The sequence below is a fragment of the Ictalurus furcatus genome, chromosome 2 (genome assembly GCF_023375685.1).
Source record: "Ictalurus furcatus strain D&B chromosome 2, Billie_1.0, whole genome shotgun sequence".
Lineage (NCBI taxonomy): Eukaryota > Metazoa > Chordata > Actinopteri > Siluriformes > Ictaluridae > Ictalurus > Ictalurus furcatus.
Window position 1 is genome coordinate 34,913,230 of NC_071256.1, and position 6,170 is coordinate 34,919,399.

Sequence of the window (6,170 nt, forward strand, 5' to 3'; positions counted from 1 at the left end):
ACAAGAAAGAGTTTATTTATTGGCCATCTCACATGAGTCAAGGTTTGCTCACACACACACACACACACACACACACACAAAACTAGCTGTCTCAGCTATGTAACTGTACAGCAGTGTTAGGTCTAGCATTAAAAACAGAAATATAAGTTTTATTAATTGAACTACAAAAGACTACTTATAGAGTCGTGAACAAATTTATCGTTATGTAAACTTATTATTATATATTGTTAAATTTAAAATTGTGACATATACAATAGTAACATTGGGTTTTACCCTGGTATAAGGGACATTGATAGTATTATGATGATGATGATGATGATGATGATGATGATGATGATGATTATTATTATTATTATTATTATTATTATTATTATTATTATCTCAACACAGCATAAAACATGGTTTTTATACTTAAGGATTGTGTTCTTAGATTTTTCCACATTTTTCCATAATTATTAGAGAAATTGTTGTTGTTTTAAAGAATATAAGTTGCTTAAACTGTTAATATTGGTCTGGTTAAATCACTGTTAAATATGCTTTCATTATGGTGGGAAATCATCTGTGAGCAACACCTGAATCAACCAAGACATCAGCAATCCTTTGGACTCATTTGCCGTTACACTACCACCACATATGACTATGTGATCTCTGAAATTCCCCACATATCTGACAACTTTATTAACGAGCTCATCGCTCTCTCTGTAAGCTGAATCATCCATCATTTCTACTCTGTATAAAATCAAGTCTTATTTTTCTCCAAGGACAGCATCGGCACCTGGAGTCTGAAGTGTTGACTTCACTGACAGGAAAGACTAATGACAGAGCATCTCCGGGCCAAATTTTGTCAACTCCCACACTCAACTTGTCTTTGACTAATTACACACGTTTCCGCAGTTCTGTATCGAAGCCTTATTTTGCCCTAAGTCACAGACTTGAGTGGTGACATCAAACATCAAACGTAGGAAGGAGGGAGGGAGAGAGAGAGAGAGCGAGAGAGAGAGAGAGAGAGAGAGAGAGAGAGAGAGAGAGAGAGAGAGAGAGAGATGAAACCACTAGGTGACAGATTGCATGTTGACCTGCTTGGTCATGACTTTGACATCACAGGAAAAATGAAATACATTGATTTCTCTACATTAAGAGGTTGTTGGGATTTTTTTCTTTTTTTGCCTTCTGGTAAAATATGAACTGTGCATTCTCAGGAAATAGTTAGAACTTGGTGAATAAGAAAATGTAGGCGGTTCTTGGCTACGTTTAGTGCCAAAAAAAAGTACCAGGTGCCCTCGTAATGTCTAGAAGTCAGACTTATCAGACTGACACGGGTCATGTTTATTGATAACAAAGCAGACAAATATAAAAGTCAAAGATACAGTCCTAGTCAGGTGATCAAAAAATAAGCTAGAAGAAGCAATGCAAATTATGCAAACAAACTAAAGAAACAGAGTCGAGTCATTTTTGATAATTTTTATATGAATTTTTATATGAGGAGACGTTTATGTAACTTTATTTATTTATTTTTTGAGCCTTCAGTGTCAGCGCTTTGTAACAGTCAGAGTTTTCCATCATAGGAATATGTTTAGGACAGATGGCTTTGCACTTGGCATTTCTTGGTAACATGACAAGCTGTGTTTTAAAAAAAAAAAAAAAAAAAACCAAAAAAAAACACCTGTTTTTATTTTTTATTACCATTGATAGAGAGAAAACCAGAGGCTGGTAAAGGAAGAACTGTTTCTAGCTGCTATAACATAATTGATAACGAAGTAATTTGTTTCCCCCTGATGTTCAACAACATTAAATGTAACTATAAATGGACACAATGTGTGATGTGTCAATCTTTAATCTTTAATAAATTCAATCATTAAAACAATATTTGTAAAAAAATTTTTAAAAAAATAAAATAAAATAAAAAAAAAACCTCAAAACAAAAATTTGTGTTGGCAAATCGCTGTAGTGTAAGAGGAATAAAACACTTCACAGCATGCTGTTACTGAAAAAGTCATTTCTGTTTGCGTTGAGCTGAATCACACCACCCCATCGTTATTTAATTATGTTCCTATAACAGCATGTTCCTAAGTATTTTATTGCTCACTTACTGTAGCAGATGCATCAAATCAACATTATAGAACTACAAGTGGTTTTACAATTCAAAATGTTGTAGGAATGTCCGAAAACCTGGCAGATTGAACATTCTTGGAATTTTTTTTTTAGTATAACAACATTCGGGAAACTAAAATTCTTTGCTGGGTTTACCAGTACAGTGTTAACCTACTATCCACCCTGCTTTATCTCTCAGTCACCACCAGGCGTGCTCTCAGTGTGTCATAAGGCCAGGAACGAGTGTATGTATGCATGTATGTATGTATGTATGTGTGTGTTGTTGTGTAGCTTTGCAGCGGTTGCGACAGACAGCTATGTACAGAGGATCCTTGAAACTCCTAGTTGCTGGTTGATGCTTGTCTGCTGCTTCTCTGACTCTCTTCCTTCTCTGCCCTCCAGCCCTGACTTCATTCATGCTGCTTCTTGCTCTCTCACACTCTCCATCTCTGTCTATCTCCTTCTCCATCCTCCGTGTCACAACAGTGCCCGAGGCCAGAAGCAGTATTTCACCAGGGAGACACGAGTGTACTTATGAAAAATAATTTGGTCTACAGGTGTAAAATGAACCCAAGACAAATATTTAAAAAAAAACATGCTTACAGTAGATTACTACCTGGCATGTAAACGTAACCCAGACATGTAGTAAAATCTGCTGAAGGCTGCTTAAGCCTGAGTGACATGTGTTATGTTGGTGCCCTTTTTTCTTCTTCTTTTTCTTCTTCTTCTTCTTCTCGGTCGGAGGTTACACAGGCCGACCTTTCCTGCCTTTCCTCCAGCGACAAGGCATCTTTCAGTCCTGTCCTAAAATACACACATGTACACAAACACCTGAGGACCAGAGGCAGGAGATGCAGTCCAGGTGTGTTAAAAAGTGTATAGAATGACTCTGTTGACCCAAAATTCCTTTGGATAGCAAAACATTAGAATACAACATGGAAAATATCAGATCTCGCCTTCCAGGCTTGGCATGGCTATCATGGTTTGTGTATTTGCATACAGTATTATATGGAGATGCACCCCCCCCCCCCACCCCCCCACAGTTGATGGCAGTTGTGGTGGAAGCTGCATGTTGGTCATTTGTTCAGAATTCACATTCTTCATCCAGATACTCAGGTACTTTTAATCAGGAAGTAATAGGATGTGGTAGCAGTTTTGGGGAACATTCGGAACAATTCTGCTCATCCCCCTCCATGATGTACTATCCTGGAGCACCTTTAACTGGTTCATTCCACCACAGTGTTTGAAGAAGCGCTATTTGGGCTCGTTTCTGACATGCAGTTCCACAACACCAATCAATATAAATCAATATAAGGCTTATTAGTCACTAGCGATACATCACTGCTTGTTTTTATGGGTAATATTTGCAAGCACTGAGGGGAATCTTCCTTCACACTAAGCCCGTAACCTCACATCTCACACAAACATATTGGACGTAAACGTTTCAGTCAGAATGTTCTGCGTGCTTTTTGTGTGCGCTGTGTGTATGTGCAAATATGTGAAGTTTGTGTAATTAAGTGTATTTATCCCATCTTCTTCTGCTAATGTAATGTCCAAATTTCCCACTTGGGGATCATTAAAGTACATCTATTTGGTATAACATGTTTACAGTTTACAGTTACAATTATTTCTAGACACTCAAAGCGCTTTACATGGTGGGGGGGGGGGATCTCCTCAATCACCACTTGTTGTGTAGCATCCACCTGGATGTGTATGGGGGCATGTTTTTATATTTTGTTCAGGAACCTTTTCAAGAATTTTATGTGCATGGGTTTAGTTCCTGGGCTGTAGTTCCACGAATCCTTTCAACCCTTTCTTCACTTTCAGAAAAGTGCACTTTTACCAGGAATTTTGAGGATGAGCTCTGATTGGTTAATCACAAGCTTCAAAGAATGGCCCCTGCTAATTGCTAAAATCTTGTTTTATATCCAGGGTAGTGCAACACAACTGACAAAGCAGAATATTTCATTTTCTTTTACACGAACGAGTGAAAAATGTTCCCCGAAGGGTATTTTTTACACTGTTCTAGTGGCATGTGGAGACAGCAATGGACTCGGGTCCATAGTGTGATATTGCTTGCCGGGCAGCGGGTTAACATCATATTTATTCAACAAATAAAACATTAACGCGACTAACCCTAACCCTAACCCTCCCTCCATATTCACCGTGTTAATGCTGAAATTATATGGCTTCTAGAGTACGATAAAGTACAGTGGAAACACAAAACAGGAACCCGTCCAGGAACTTCCCAAAACTTTTTAGTTCCACAAAAGGTTCAGTAATCATGGAGGAACATCCGCTATCGAGTAATTGCAATCAGAAATGAATGTGAAAGTGCCAGCCAGATGTGAGAGATCAAATCCAGTCAAATCTGGAACCTTGCAATGTTTTATATACAGTATTTCTCTCCTACGCTGTCATTCTCTCATATGCTCTCATTCTCTCTCTAACGTACTCTTTCCCTCTAAACACGAGGACCTTGCAGCTGCCAGCAACTCACATAAACACACCGGGCCCTGTGGCTATACCACCTGTGAGAAAGGACGCATTCGCCCCTCCAGCATCACCCTTCTAAAGAGATGAGGGATCTTGTCTCATATTGTTCTCTCTCTCTCTCTCTCTCTCCCTCAATGTCAGGACAATATCATAAACAACACTTCAGATTGGGCGTTCCTACTTTACCCTCATGCACTGATTGACCGCTCACGATGTCCACCCGTTGACATTGAGAGGTCATGTAAGAATGGTGCACATGCTGGTGCTCTTGTTTCTTTAGGGTTTGAAAAAAAGAAAAAAAACAACAACTATGAATTCTTTGTAAAGAGTGTCTATTTACATCCATTTGCCTACACAGTACAGTTGAATCTTGCTAAGAGGTTGATATAGAGTGTGTGTGTGTGTGTGTGTGTGTGTGTGTGTGTGAAGGGAACAGTCCGCTCCGGCCGGTATCTTTCCTTATCTCCTGCGCAGCTTGTTGATCTGGGAAAGTCTTGCTTTCACTACTAATGGAGGTCAGGACAGAAGAGAGAACTTGCTACATGTGTATGTGTGTGTGTGTGTGTGTGTGTGTGTGTGTGTGTGTGTAAGAGGTTGATATTATATTTTCACCTTTATATCATTAAGAATTCTGAATATCGGTCACATTGTGTGTTATTACTCAGTGAGCACAGTGTGGTTGTTATTGTTGTTGTTGTTGTTGTGTGTGTGTGTGTGTGTGTGTGTGTGTGTGTGTGTGTTTGCTCAGCAGGGGGCACTGCTCTGGTGTTTTAAGCCCTGTAGCAGCAGATAGTGTGTGCGTGGGGTGAGTGTGTTTTGCTGTGTGCTGGTGGGTTCATGCTTCAGGCATCCAGGTGTTTCTGTAAAAGTGCTGTGCATATGCTGATGGGAAATCCTCCCTCACCACTTTCCCAGCTCTCAGGCACTTAAACCCAGATTATGTGTGCGCATGTGTGTGTGTGTGTGTGTGTGTGTGTGTGTGTGAAACAAGAATCATTGGCAAAAGGATGAGCATGAGAGCATGGTTAAGAGTCTGGACATCTCGTACTATTTTGGATAATAGTATGTGATCTGTGATTGTTGAAACTAGGAAGTTGAAGACCAGGCGACGTTTTTTTTTCCCCAATCTTCATCCAGTTTTTGGCTGACCAGACTGCCATTGTTCGACGTTTTGTGTGTTTTGAGATGCTTTTCTGCTCACCACGGTTGTAAAGAGCGGTTATTTGCGTGACCTGTCAGCTCGAACCAGTCTGTCCATTCTCCTCGTTTCCACTCACTGGATGGTTTTTGTTTCCCTCACCATTCTGTGTAAACTCTACAGACCACTGTATATGGCGATTTTCTGAAATACTCAAAGCAGGTTGATGCAGTCTGGCACCAACAACCATGCAGTAAACGTTAACTGAAGCTTGTATATGTGCATGATTGGATGCCTTGCACTGCTGCCACATGATTGGCTAATTGGATAACCGCATGATGTTCCTAATAAACTGCACACTATAAATCCAGTGTCTGATCAACGACAGAACATGACCACTTCCTCCTCAATCACTCTCACTTCTTCATTCATTCATTCAGGTTAC